The 14,975-nt window shown below is 42.3% G+C and overlaps 1 non-coding gene and 1 pseudogene across 1 annotated transcript; one reads left to right on the forward strand and one right to left on the reverse strand.

The window, feature by feature from the left end:
- Positions 1 to 3,467: 3,467 nt before the first annotated feature.
- LOC150002094 (Y-box-binding protein 1-like) lies at positions 3,468 to 4,974 on the reverse strand (annotated as a pseudogene).
- A 565-nt stretch (positions 4,975 to 5,539) lies between these two features.
- Positions 5,540 to 5,669, forward strand: LOC150002095 (small nucleolar RNA SNORA18). Its single transcript, XR_016513226.1, has one exon. It is a non-coding gene; the product is annotated as a small nucleolar RNA SNORA18 (small nucleolar RNA).
- The last annotated feature ends 9,306 nt before the right edge of the window (positions 5,670 to 14,975 follow it).

The raw sequence follows: 14,975 nt of genomic DNA on the forward strand, positions 1-14,975 counted from the left end.
GCTGATAACCCTTCAAATGATCTCCATACCTATGATTCTGTTCCTATTCTGGTTTGCTTAGTTGAATTTTGTTTTTATTTTTTAGATTCAGATGTTGATAGTTGTGAGTTTGTTGTCATTTTAGTATTCATAGTTTTGATCTTCATTTTTTAATAAGTCCCTTTGACATTTCGTATAATAATGGCTTGGTGATGATGAGCTCCTTTAGCTTTGCCTTGTCTGGGAAACACTTCATCTGCCCTTCCATTCCAAATGATAGTTTTGCTGGATAGAGTAATCTTGGTTGTAGGTTGCTTTTCATCACAACTGAATACTGCTTGCCAGTCCCTTCCTGCCTGCAAAGTGTCCTCTGAGAAATCAGCTGATAGTCCTATAGGCATCCCCATGTAGGCAACTCTTCACCTCTCTCTTGCTGCCCCCAGGACTCTGTCTTTATCTTTCACCTTTGGCATCTCAGTCATGATGCGTCCTGGTGTGGTCCCCTCTGGGTCCAGCTCACCTGAAACCCTCCGTGCTTCCCGGACCTGTACGTCCATCTCCTTCACAAAATTTGGGAAGTTTTCCTCATTTTTTTCAATTCTTGCTTCCTCATTCTGCACTGGTTGCCTTTTTTTTTCTTCCTTATGCTCCAAAATATTGACTTGAACCCTGGTTTTCTTCCCTTCACCATTGGTTTTGTGTGGATTTTCCTTTGTTTCACTTAGCATAGCCTTCACTTCTTCCCTTAAGTGTTTGCTGTACTCAAGTATATCTGTCAAGGCTGTGAGCATCTTTATCACCAGTGTTTTGAATTCTTCATTTGTTAGGTTGGCTATCTCCTCATTGCTTAGTTCTCTCACTGGAACCTTGGTCCGTTCCCCCTTTTGGGCCCTACTTTTCTGTCTCCTCATTCTGACAGGCCTCTGTGTTTGTTTGCCTCTGCATCCCAGGTAGAGCTGTCACTCCTGTTACGTTGTAAGGGCCGAGCCTTAGGGATTCATCAGTACAGGGCGACCTGTTTCACCACGTTGTGGCGCTGTATGTGGGGGAGGGGTCCGAGAGGGAACAATGCCTCCTGCCCAGCACTCTCCCCTTTTCCAGGCACCTCTCCCACTTCCGCACCGGACCAGCACCCCTCTAGCTGGTGCCCTGGCTGTCGTTCCGAGAGTGGGTGGGTCTCCAGATGTTCTAGGATGTGGGGTCCCTTTAAACAAGCGGACTCTGCTGAGACTGGCAGTTTCTGCCTCCACCCCAACATCCCCTGGTTTGCACAGTCAGAAGCAATGAGGCTTGATTTTCCCTAGTGCTGGGACCGTGAGCTGTGAAGTCCAGTGAGGAGTTTGGAATGCTCCCCAGGTGTCCCTCCTGAATTTTTAAAACGTGGGACTGCTCTTTCTGCTGGCCCGCTGCTGCTGCCACCACACTGCGTCCTCTCTGCCCCTCCTACCTGTCTGGATAAGTATTTCTTCTTCATATCTTTGTTTGCTGGACTTCCATGTAGTTTGATTTTCTGGAACTTCTGGTTGTTTCTAGTTTTGCGGTAGTTGTATTCCTTCTTAGTTGTGGAGGGAGACGCAGCATGTCTGTCTACGCCTCCATCTTGGCTGGAAGTAAGGAAATCCTTTTAAGTACTTTCAAAATGTATTCAGAAGCTGATTCTTTTCACTATTTCCACTGCTACCACCCTGAACCAAGCCATCTTCATCATTACCCCGTTATTGCAAAAGCCTCGTAAGTGGGCTCCTTGTTTCTATACTGAACCTCTTCCACCTAATGTGACCCTTTAAAAATCTTATATCATGTCACTTCTCAAAAGTTTGATGGCTTCCTATCTGTATTAAGGTAATGTTGGCTATGTAAGAGATAAACCCCACAGTATCAATGGCATAAAATAACCAATAGAAATTCATTTCTCACTTGTGAAGTCTAAAAGGGTGTTCCTGTCCATTGAGTGGCTGTTTAACAGGAACCTGGGTTCCTTCCATCTTGTGACTCTGCCATCAGCACTACATGGCTTCCAGAGTGGCCATAGAAAGAGAAGGAATTTGAAGACTCACACATGGCAGGCTTGTAGAGCCAGTACTGGAAGTAGAGGACATCACTTCTGCCTCTCTTCCTTTGGCCAGCACTCAGTGTTGTGGCCACAGTGAAAGGGAGGCTAGGAAATGTAGTCTGGCCACATTCACAGGAGATGAAGAGGAAACAGTTTTGTAAACAGTTAGCCAATTTCTTCCAAACCATCTTACTCATAGTACGAACCAAAGTCTTATAATGGCCTCGAGGCCCTATACAATCTTCCTCTTCTCCTGACTCCATACCTGCTACTACTCTCTGACCTAATGTTACATAACCTCTCCTTTGGCTTCCTGCTGCTCCTCAGATATTCCAAACATGCTTCAGCTCAGGGCCTTTGCCTTTGCTGTTCCCATTCCTGGAATGTTCATTATCTTCTGATGTTCACTCACAGTCGTCATCATTAGCCTTCCACCCTTTCTAAGGTCGCAACACCACTCCAGATAGTCCCTTTTCTCCTCCTGCCTTATTTTATTCCACAGCACCTATTAACACCTTTTATTGTATATTTTTTGCTTTTTTAGTTTTGTTTATTGGCTGCATACCAGGATAGAAGCACCATGAGAGAGTTTAGTCCATTTTGTTCACTGCTGTATCCCCAGTGCCTAGAACAGTGTCTGGCACACAGGAAACAATAGGCTCAATTTGTGGAGTGAATGTTTAGAAGCACCACATGAGCAGAGTTGGGATGCTTAAAGAAAGACGTCAGCCTTTTGAAGTTGACATCGTTCTGCCTGCCACAAACAGTCCTTTAGTATTCTCAGGGGCAGAACCCAGGGCTACAAGGCCTTGGGTGCAATTGAAGTGACATCTCTTATGTGTATCAGCCACTCGAGTCCTTTTCCTCCTCCACCTGCCTTTTAATTCTGGTCCCCCAAGAGGCTTAATTTGCTTTTCTCTCATCAGAAAGCTCATTTGTTCTCATGGCTTCATCAGCTGCCCCTGGCCAATGATCCTTCTAGGTGTCTCCTCCAGCTTCCTGGTTCATTTCTTTCTTTCTTCCTTTCATTTAAGAACTTTATTAACAGGTTCTTACAGTTTGTTGAATTTTTTGAAAAAAATCAAGTTGTAAACTATTACTACAAATTCAAAATGAGGTTCTTAAAAATTGCAGCTTGACCAGATATGAAACAATTTAAAACCCTTTAAATGTGTATTAAGGAAAACCCAGCTTAAAAAAAAAAAACCAGCACATTTGTCATTACCAAAAAGGGACATCTTTAGGTAAAAATAATAAAAAAACTCATGCTGCAAAGATAATGCAGATTGTTCTAGTTATCTGGTCAACAGGCAAAAAACAAGCAATTAAGGTCTTCAGCTCCAGTCTTTTGTTATTTCTTACTGCTGACATTTAATACTCATTTCTTCTTCTTGGATGACTAAACCCAATGATGGTAGAGATGGTGAACTGGCATTTACTCAGCGCTGCCCTGCTGAATTCCAGCTGGTGGATTGGCTGCTTGTCTCTTTGCCATCTTGTGGTTTAAGATTTTTGCGGGCATCTGCATCAGTAATTGAAGTTGTGGTGCTACTGGCATTGAGGTGGCTGCTGAGAAGGTAACTGCTGACCTTGAGTCTCATCTCCTTGATTTTCCTTATCTTCTTCATTGCTGTTTTCTCTCTGCTGTCTTTGGAGAGGAGGGCCACTGTGAAATCATGGTCTGTAGCCCCTATATATATTCTGTCTCACTGGTTTGCCTTGTTCTCCTGCACCCTGGTTTCAGCACCCATCATCACTTCTTTCTGCACAGGAGGGTTGGAAAACTGTGGTTGATTTCCACAGGGTCTCCCCATGTAGTAAGGTGGGAACTGTCATCTGCAATAGTACCGGCGCTGTTGCGCCTGGCCTTCAGGAGAACTCTCCGATCCCTCATTCTTTTCCCCACTCTATTTTAGTAATTCTGCTAGTAATCATGTGAAGGGTCCCTGAAAACTGGACAGTGTCTATAACTAGGGTCCCCAACCTCTGGTCCTTGGGCTGGTACCAGGCTGCACAGCAGGAGGTGAGCTTGAATGTAATGCTCTTGAATCATCCTGAATCCATCCTTCACCTACCCTGCCTGGTCAATGGAAAAAATGATCTTCCATGACACTGGTGCCAAAAAGGTTGGGGACTACTGGTCTATAATGGTTATGGTCTGCTGTACATGTATTTCCTGCCTTGCACTGAAACTCCACCAGGGCCTATAACATTTGCTGCTTCTGCACCCTCTTCTACTTGAACAACATCAGACTCCACAGTCTCTCCATCTCCTACCTGCAAAGGTACGTCCTGGGATTATTCTTCTTTATGACAGTCTGGAGGACAAATACATCTTCCTTGATGTCATTTCTGTTGATGAAATCCATTTCTTACATTGAACTATTTTACTATTCCCCAAACGTTCATTTTTTAAAATAATTTATTTATTTGTTTGTTTATTTATTTATATATTTTTTAGAGAGAGGGGAAAGGAGAAAGAGGGAGAGAAACATCACTGTGTGGTTGCCTCTCACTTGCGCCCCCATGTGCAACCTAGTCATGTGCCCTGACTGGGAATCAAACCAGTGACACTAGGCTCGCAGGCCGACGCTCAATCCAGTGAGCCACAGCAGCCAGGAAAAACCTTCATTTTTGATGACCTTCTTGTCCCCACTGGCAGGCATGGCTGATGTGCCTGGCTTGGTGTCTGCACGGTTGCAGTAATAGTGACTGGGGCCAGCTGCAGCAGCGGAGGCTCCTCCCTGGGTGTGATGGTAACTAGGCCAGCAGCCGGCCGAGGTGGGGCTGCTCAGGGTTCTCTGGGGTCTTTTCTCACTCTCAGCTTCCACTACCAATTGAATTCCTGGTTCTTTCTTTTGAGATATTCGGCTATCACCTTCTACTTACCATATCTTGAACTTAACTCATTATTTCCCTCAGTTTCCACTCACTTTGCTCATTCTCCCAGTTTCTTATGATTAAAATTTTACATTTTTTGAGTGCTTTTTTTTTTTTCATCCAAGCAGTCAGTAAGTCCAGAATCTGTTATTCCCACTTGAATATTTTTTCTTGTATATAGTGTTATTCTCCATTTTCATTGCTCTGGCTAGGCCAGGCTTTTATCTACAGGGAATACCAGGGTTGGAGGGCCCCATCTTTGGCAGAGTGCCACTACCTTATTCTCTAGGACACTTCCAAGATGGTGACTCTTCCACTAGGCTGAAGTTGCTTTAAGGCTGTGAGGTTTGGATTCACCTAGCACAGTTCCTGACTTCAAAGAGGCATTTTTAAAATAGTTTTCTGTCCCTGACTGGTGTGGCTCAGTGAATTGAGCATTGACTTGTGAACCAAAAGGCTGCTGGTTTGATTTCTGTTCAGGGTACATGCCTGGGTTGCAGGACAGGTCCCCAGTTGGGGGTGTGTGAGAGGCAACCTGTTGATGTTTCTCTCTCACATTAATCTTTCTCCCTCTGCTCCCCTCTCTCTAAAAATTAATAACTAAAATATTTTAAAAGACAGTTTCTAGTTGAGGTCTATCCTGATGGAGCTTTTCTGTAGACCCACGTTGTTGAAAATGTCTCATTGAGTAAATATGTTGCTTCCTTTATTCACAGAACTATGTGTTAGATCTGTGGGAAGGAACTATAAGACAGAACTGCTAAAACTATGAAAGACTCTATAATCTATTTTTACTTTGGTTTTTGTGTATCTCAAAGGTCTGTACTATTCTAAGGAGTGATAGCTTAGGAGTGAATATGATTTGAACTTACTCAAGTTTAGTGGGCCCTAAGGTACATTGCTTGAAGAAATTGGGTCCCAATGATTATAGGTAGGGAATTTTTGACGTATGTCCACATTCAAGTGGAGACTAAAGAAGCCCAACTAAAAGAATTGTGGGCTGACTGACATGGCAACTAGATTAAGCAAAAGGGATTAAGGTTCAAACTCGGGAGGAATTAAGGCAGTGGAAGGACTCAAAACATAAAATTCCTTAAATAAAAAGTTATTAATTTAAAAAAAAAATTCCCCCATAGACATAAGCTTAGAAACCTTCAGACTCACAATTCTTATTGCCTTCAACCTCAGATTCCTCAGATTGTTAAGACCTTTCATTATCTGTATAAATTTACCATCTAGAAAGAAGGCAAAGGGATTAGCCAAAGAACATACATGCATAACTCACAGACACAGACAACAGTGTGGTGATGGCCAGAGGGAAATGAGTGCAAGGACTGGGTGGAAGTGGATAAAGTGGGGGAGGGGGAGATGGTGGCATCTGTAATACTGTCAACAATAAAAATTTAGAAAAAATATTATCCATCTGTGCTTTTCCTTCAGGGCTCTCCCCCGCCTTTTGTTTGTTTTGTTTTGTTTTGTTTTTTTAACATCCATCTCCTACCTGGCCTGACTATTTACCCCCTACTTGCCTTCGTTCCTGTTATTACTCTTGTTGAATAGTTCATTGAGAATTTCATTAGTCTAGCCTGAGTCAGACGTTCTTAGCCCTTTCTGGCTACCACCAAGGATTTCTGCCCCTCCTTTGAATTCTAGAAGCTTTAGTTGTCAACCTCTCATCTCCATGCTTAAAAATAAATGAACTTACCTTGTATTTAACTCCTACATGAGCATACTACTTGTCTCAACTGGATCTCAAAGTACAGAGGCTTTATGTGCTAAGAACACAGTAGGTTTATATTCCATTTGTGTTGTAAACATAGTAGCCCTCATTTAATATTTGTTTTAATTTTATGACATGAAAATAACTGAATAATTTTCCGTTTCTCTTAATCAGAGGGACATGCAATCTGTTCTCTTAATATTACTTAAGATATAAGCTCAGAAATGTAGATACAAAAATGAATAAGGCAGAGCTCTACCGTGGAGCTTAGTCTGAAGAAGGACATTTGGATAAGCAGCATTTTATACTGAAATTTTACAAACTGTACTGAAGATACATAGAGCTATGAAGACAAAGGAGGACTTCCTGTGCGCCTAATGAGGTTAGGAAAAGCTTCTGGAGCTAACATCTGAATCACGATGTCTATGAACCAGGACTTCTATTGGCATTCACAAGGCAATTCACAAAGAATCTGGAAAGTGCACTTATTCCAGGCACAGGCAGTAACTTGATGATGAAAGACCATAGAGAGATGAAAGGGTGGGCTGTTAAGGAGCATGATGGTCGCCAGAAAGCAAGATATGTGAGAGGGAGGGATGGGAAATAAAGTGGAAATATACACTGGAGCCAGAGTACTGAGCCTGCTACCCCATCATAGAGGTAATGCTAAAGGGGAAGAAGTTGGGGTTGTTCAATACAGTTAGTGACTGATACTGTTGATGTATGAAATGTTCAAACCTGTAGAGAATTTTTATAAATTTGAGCCAAACTAATGACAATTGCTGGGAAGCAAAATATAAATGGATTGAGAAAATGCCCTGGAGAATGGCAGTTTTACAACTCGTTTTATACATTACAATCAAAGGAGATGTTAGGAGGGTTACACGAAATCCCTTGGTGGTAAATTAGGGAGATGGGAGAGAGCAAAACTAGGAAATCTCTGGGATTGGATAAAAGACAAGATGGAAAAACTCATACGTCTTTTACATTGGTGAATACAGAATAGTTCATAATTAACGTTTACAACACATAGTGATGCTATGGGGGGGGGGAGATAACAATGAGGGGCTTCTGTGGTCTCCTGCTCCGGTGCCCACAGTTGCGCATTGATGGCGTCAGGAAAAGATTATCCTGACATTTCAAAGGTATGTTATCTTAGATGCAGGTAAACACTGACCTTTATCAAGGAAGCTACAGGCCTAGGACATGACCACCCTTCGGTTAGGAATTTCTGTGTTCAGACATGCTATGTGGTTACTTTGGGTCTCTGAGTTTCCAAGGCCTGCCTTCCCTGAGCTCCTCACGTTTAGTATGTGGCCCCTTTTTCATCCACAATACAGTGGGATTAATTCAGCACTACGCGCTTCTGGGCATGAAGACAACTAGCAAGGTAATCCAAGAAGCGATGTAGAGACCTACTAACGCACTAGGAGCCAGGACGTGGCAGCCAGACGGCCCCGCCCACGAGCTCCCCCAAGTATGGGGCTGGGCCGGCCGTCCCGCAGGACCCAGGACCAGTTGGGCTGGAATTCAGTCCACGCAACTAGGCGCGCTGGCGGGGACGTGGCGTTTTCCAGCCAATCCCGGCTACGCGACTGTGGGGCCAATGGCTACCCAGGGAAGCTCTGCGTCAGCTGCGAGTTTGTTGTTGATTGGTCAAGTGGCCGCTGGAGAGGCGAACAAGGGCGGCGCGTAGAGTCGCTTCCGGTTAGGTGGTGCTAGCGCGCGTGAGCTGAGCCGGTGGGTGAGCTGCCGCTGGTAACTTGGGCTGTAGGTGCTGCGGCGGAAGGTAAGTAACGGCGAAGCTCGACCCTTTCTCCGCAGACTCGTCCATTTTCGCTCTCGTTTTTACCTCAGGCCTCGCACCTGGCGCGGCAGGGGTCTCGCTCGTTCCTGGCCTGTGTTTCTGCCTGTTCGAGGACCTGGGGCCTGAGCCGGCTCGCGACCCTCTGGCCTTCGGCGCGCAGCCTGGGTTGGAGGCCGCGGCTCGCCTTCTGGCGCGCTCTGGGAAGGGGCTTCGGTCCTGGCGATCTCCGGCCCTCGGCTTTACCACCTCTAGAGTACTGTTTTGTGCCAGGCTTGCCACGTCCTCGTCCTCCGTCCCTGGGCCCTGCCACTCGCTGAGCCCCTCAACGAAGCTCTCGGATGAGAGGGTCACTCTTGTTTATCTCCTGAAGGTCAGAGGGCAGTCGGGTAGTTACTGTAACAGCTCTCAGCCACCTTCCTCTCACGAGCCTGCTTGTGTCTGCCAAGCCCGCCCCAAGGCCACCTCCCGAGAGTGCGATGCTTCTGCCAGAAAAGCCGTGTTCTCTGACTCTGAGGGCATAGAAACAACGGGGGAGAGAAAGCATGAAAATACTTGGATTAAAAAAAATTTTTTTCTATGATATTAAAGAAAAGACGAATGTTTCGAGCTTCCATGTGTAGCTGCATGCTTCCATCAGCGATGGGAAAAAGTGTTAAAAGCTTTATTAGGGGATTGTATCTATATCTTGTCTTGTTGCTTCTGCCCCAGCGGGTAATTATGATTTTTAGCATGCCCCAAGTAAAAACTGAATTCCCTACAGCCGCCCTGATTTAGAGACGAGTATGGTTGGTAGCTTGAGAAGCTGCTTTTGCATCAAGGCAAGAGCTCCTTGGGTCTCCTGATAAAACTCGAGGGCCTTCGATCTCCATTCCTGAGTGTATAAACTCCCAGAATAGTGTCTTTGAGAACTGAATTTCATTTACTTCCTGGCATGAACCATAAAGTCAATGGTAATAAATCATAAGGTTGCTGGGAGGTAGAAATCTTTCATCTCTGATAAGTTCATCTTTGTCATAGAATGGAACTTGACATAAGACCAATGCATGTTTGACCTTATTCAATAGATTTAGTTAACCAAGTACCAAACGGTGGCCATCGCTGAAGAATTTATGTAGTCCTGCAGAGCGTGCAAATGAGGGTTCAGATGGATAACATATAAATTATTTGAGGGGGCACCCAAGAAACGGGATTTGTTTATTAAAAATTGTGTATTCTCACATGTTTAAACTTCAGTCACCTTCAAAGAACTTTCCATTTGACGCAATGCACCTATCAAGTTTTTTCCACTACTGAGAAGTCTATTTTGATGCCTTTCAGTGCTTCTGCCCTTTTTTTGTCTCACCTCTTTCACATCAGCAAAACGTTTCCCTTTGAGGACTTTTTTCATCCAGGGAAACAAAAAAATTATTTTTTCAGGGTGAGATTGAGTGACTAGGGAGGGTAGGGCACAGGGGTCATGCCATTTTCGGTTAAAAACTGCTGAACACTCAGTGCGGTATGGGCAGGTGCACTCCTAAATCACCTGTCGTGAAAGAGGCAAACTCATTGGGAGAATCTCCCAAAAAAAGTCACTGAAGCCTAGCACAGCCTCTCACAACAACTCCAGCTGGTACAATGATACAGATGGGTTCCTAGAGCACTCACCTAGTGGGGGAAGCCTGTACTACAAGGGGCCTGCCCTCCAGAAGATAATTCTGGTTGTTTTGGGGTCCCCCCTCCTATTGGTGTATAGAGAGGATGAGTTTGGGCATAATCTGGGTTTTACAGTAATTCAGGGGTCTTCAATAGAGTCCTTTTGAGAATCACAACTGGGAGAACCATAAGCTGACATAGATGAACTGAGTATATCTGAGTGGATGGTACTCAGATACAACTTCGAAATCAGCTCATCGTCACTCAGTCTGATCAGTTTGCTTCCATTCATCCATCGATGTGTCGAAAGATACTTATTGATGTTATCTTACATACATTGCACCAGTATGGATTATCAGTACATTGATATTAACACAGATTTTTCTATAACAGGGGCATTGAAAGGACAGAGGTGTAGCCTTGGGTTAGCTGTTGGAGATGCTTGCTAGGCCATAAGGTCCTAGATCATCTGAATTTTTAAATAAGCATTTTGCTGATGTTGTAATTTATGTATTAGAGTTAAGACTGCTGAAAAAACACTTTTCCTGTTGCTGGCGATGGCCATATCCGGTAAGGAGAATTGGGGGTTGGGGAGCATGGACAGGCAGGAACTACACTGCTGCCAAGTACCGTCCAACTAATCCAGTAAAATGCTTAGTATATAAAAAGTGCAGACGCTGTATTAGGGACTTCAGAGGGATATTAATTTATATTAGCTGAGATCCCTGCCTTCCAAAAAGGTGGCATTTGTAGGGGAGTTAACTTAAAGTAGTCTCTGGTCATTATTGTGGAGTGGTACAAGCAAATTTTATAAAAGTTTAAAGCAGCGAGAGGCATACTGATGTGCCCCAAGAATTTTTAAAACATGCCGTATCTTGACTATTTAGTCAGGAACACTGACCGCTTTTCCCTTAGATTGTGTCAAATATAAAAAAGACAACACCAACACAGCAATAGCCATCCAGTGTGAATGAATCAAAATTACACCTTTTTTTTTTTTTTTTTTTGTCAGGCAAAAAATATATTTTTGGAGTGCTGCAGAATTTTAGTAATTAGTTTATGTGTGCCATGAAATGAAAAAAGTTGAAAATTGCTGGTTTAGAGGGATGGGTACAGATCACTTCCAGCTGGAGTGATAATATGAGATAGGTCTTTTCATCTACAATAAAAAGTTATTTATAGACATCTGGCATTGAAGGGAGGTTGAGCTAAAACAACTATCAAACTCTCAAGGACTTTATGCAAGTTACACGGGCACAGCAGAATTACAACTAGAAACCAAGACTCTTGTTCCTACATTTTGCCTTGCATTCCTATGGTAATTACTTATGTATTAAAGTTTTAAACATAACTTTTTAAAAGATTTTATTTATTTATTTTTAGAGAAAGGAAGGGAGGGAGAAAGAGAGGGAGAGAAACATCGATGTGTGGTTGCTTCTGGCACGCCCCCAGCCAGGGACCCGGCCCACAACCCAGGCATGTGCCCCAGTTGGGAATCTAACCTGCGACCCTTTAGTTAGCAGGCTGGTGCTTAATTCACTGAGCCACACCAACCAGGGCTGTAATAAAGTTTCAAAGAAAAAATTTTATTTTGTAGCCAGAAAAATTTAAAGCCTTTACTGCATTGCTTTAGTTATAGAACCAATGAAGCCCAAGTAAGAACTAGTTTATCAGTCTTAAAACTTTTCTTCTACAACTGAATTTTGCACTTCTGTATACTCAACTGTCTCATAAATGTGTGCCCTCACTCACACAAATAAATAGACTGTATTAATGAATTAATGTAAATTTGCTTCATCACGAGAGAAACATTGCGTAAATGGTTTATCATTATAACTTTTTTATTTTTTGCATGTCACCCACGACCTTTTGGTCTGTAGGACAGCACTCTAGGCAAGTGAGCCACACCAGCCAGGGCTTATTATCATAACATAAAGTTATGAAGGATGACATTATTACTTTAATGTGATAATCCATTGGTGGTACTTGTCCCAAGGTTTGTAAGTAAAGAATGTCAAATAGATAACCAAATAGCTTTAATTTCTAGATTTTATGTCCTGGGCATTAGTATAGTTAAATTGCCATTAGGTTCTCCTGTCCCCCGCCCACTCCCTCATTCACACTGAAGCAGTGAGATCCTGCTTTTGCTGCATTATAGAGGGAATGCCTTTTTTCCTGAATATCCAGCTCAGAGGACTGGAATTTCATCACCACACCCATTTCTCCCACATTGAGCAATGTCTTTGGTCAACCAGAATAATTGTGGGATCACTCAGTGCTAATATTCTTGAGAATTTGAATTTAATCCAATCATCTAGATTTCCCTGAAACAATTTGTTTTAAGTGTTCTGCGACCAACAGATTTTTACAAAAACTGCCTTGAAGGAAAAGGAAGAAATGGCAAGAATTTAGAGCTTTTAAGGAAAAAAAATTATAAGGAAATTTTTGAATGGATAAAATAAAATAAACTGATTCTTAAGGCTCATTGTTAATTGGAAGATATTCAAGCCTATACCATTAATATTTTCTTCTTATAAATTTACTGGAACAATTCATGAAAATGACTTCCAGAAGAAAATTATTGGTGATGTACTGTAAAAGGCTGATGATATTTTTTCTAGCTGTTTTTCTTGTGTCTAATATGGCGCCACCCAATAGAAATATGAATATAATACAAGCCACACATGTAACTTTAAGTTTTCATGTGAAAATTTAAAACGGGTAAAATTATTTTTAACTTAATCCAATACGTATAAAATACTATTTGTTCGATAATAAAGTATAATGATAATACCGCATCTAATTCATACTGGCCACATTTTAAATGCTCAGTAGCCACGTGTAGCTAGTAGCTACTGTCCTGGACAGTGCAAGTCTAGGCTTTTTTTTTTTTTTTTTTTTTAATATTAGATGTTACCAGCCCTGGCTGGCGTGGCTCAGTTGGTTGGAGTGTCATCCCGTAGCTGAAAGGTTGGGGGTTTGATCCCTGGTCTGGGCACAGGTGCATGAGACCCCTGGTTGGGCTGCATACGGCTCTGGGTATGGGCTCCCATCGTGGCACATTCAGGAGGCAACCAATTGATGCTTCTCTGTTGCATCGATATTTCTCTCCTTCTCTAAAAGCCATGGAAAAAACGGCCTCGGGTGAGGATTAAAAAAAGATGTTACCCTTAGTTGAGGGAGATACAGAATTTTAGAACAACTTATAGGTCATTTGAGAAATGGGAGGTTGGAAGATGGATTTTTCACAGCCATTGATTTACCTACTAGATCATGTGTTAAAAGCTTATACAGCCAAGTCCTTCACTTATGTTTATCATATATTTTCCTAGAAAGAAGGGTCATTTAGCTTCCTCTAATTTGGTTTCAGTTTGGTTGGAGAGAAAGATGCTTCAGAAATAACTGTACTAATGTAGTTCTTTAAATGCCTTGTGTGAAAAGTGGGTTTGTTCTCTTCTCATATCTTCTTCCCACATAAAATATCCTGCCCTAGGAGATATCCTTTGTTTCTACTTGGAACATTTTTATTTGAATATGGATTTACATAAATCTAGTACTTTTTTTTTTAGTATTTACAATTATCAAACAAGGGGCCTTTTGTCAAAGTTTCTAATAGCTAGGAGTTGATATATTTACGAGTATATGTGGGCACAAAGTAATTATATGCATTTAAGTTATATACAATTTATGTTATATGTAAAATTATATTAAATGCAGTGTTTTCATTGCCTGCTGCAAAGATGAAGGTAGGATCATTGGCTTTGCCAATCAGGTGGTCCTGGATGACTCTCATAGGCAGTTTTATCGGTGGTAGATGACAGGTTTCAGGGTGACAGTAGATGGTGAGGAAGCAAAGACAGCAACGTCGACAACTGCTAGAGACTGTGGGTGAAGGAAAGGGGGAACAAGTGGGGTCTGGGAAGGAATGATTTTGGATTTTGGAGACCTTAGAAGTATTAATTGATTAAATGGAGGTACCTTTAGACGAGTGGGACTGAAAGTTTAATTGAGAGCCCTGATTGGTGTGGCTCGGTTGGACATCATTCCGCAGAGCAAAGGGTCGGGGCACATGCATGGATTTGAGGTTCGTTCCCCAGTCCGGGCGCATGCAAGAGGCAGCCCATTGATATTTCTCACATCACTGTTTCTTCCTCCCATTCTTCCTCTCTCCCCTCTCTAAAAATAAATAAAATCTTTACTTAAAAAAAAAAAAAAAAAAGTTTAGCCCTGGCTAGTGTGGTTCAGTGGATTGAGTGCTAGCCTGGGAACCAGAAGGTCGTCGGTTCAGTTCCAAGTTAGGGCACATGACTGGGTTGTGGGTCAGGTTCGGGGCATGTAAGAGGCAATCATTTGATGTATCTGCGCACATCACTGTTTCTCTCTCTCTCTCTTTCTCTCTCCCTACCCCTCTCTCTAAAAATAAATAAGTAAAAAGCTTAAAAAGTTTAATTGAGAGGAAGTTAGGAAAAGGATAGATGATAAAACCAGATCACTTGGCTTTTACTCTGGAATTCTTATCAAGTATCAAGATGATAAGCCTCAAACTTAAATGTAGTTTTCTCTCTAAATCGAAGTGCATCAGTTTGTTAACATTTCTATAGTCACATGTATCAGAACTTTGTAGAGTATCTTTTCCAGACTTCCATAATGTTAGTGGGCTTAAGCATTTATTCATATTGTAATATTTGGGGTTTGCAAGAATTGTTAGGGTATTCTGGGGATGTCATTAATCATTTATAAAGTTTTTCTAAATGTGGAGTCCCCTTATTATTAGGCATAAGGAAAATCCTCTGTTGCAATGACTGTTGTTTTTTTTTCTAAGATTTTATTTATTTATTTGAAAACATCGATTGGTTGTATGCCCACAACCCAGGCATTTGCCCTGACCAGGAGTCAAACCAGTG

This window comes from Furipterus horrens, unplaced genomic scaffold, assembly GCF_987537825.1.
Source record: "Furipterus horrens unplaced genomic scaffold, mFurHor1.1.pri manual_scaffold_9, whole genome shotgun sequence".
NCBI classification, from domain to species: Eukaryota; Metazoa; Chordata; class Mammalia; order Chiroptera; family Furipteridae; genus Furipterus; species Furipterus horrens.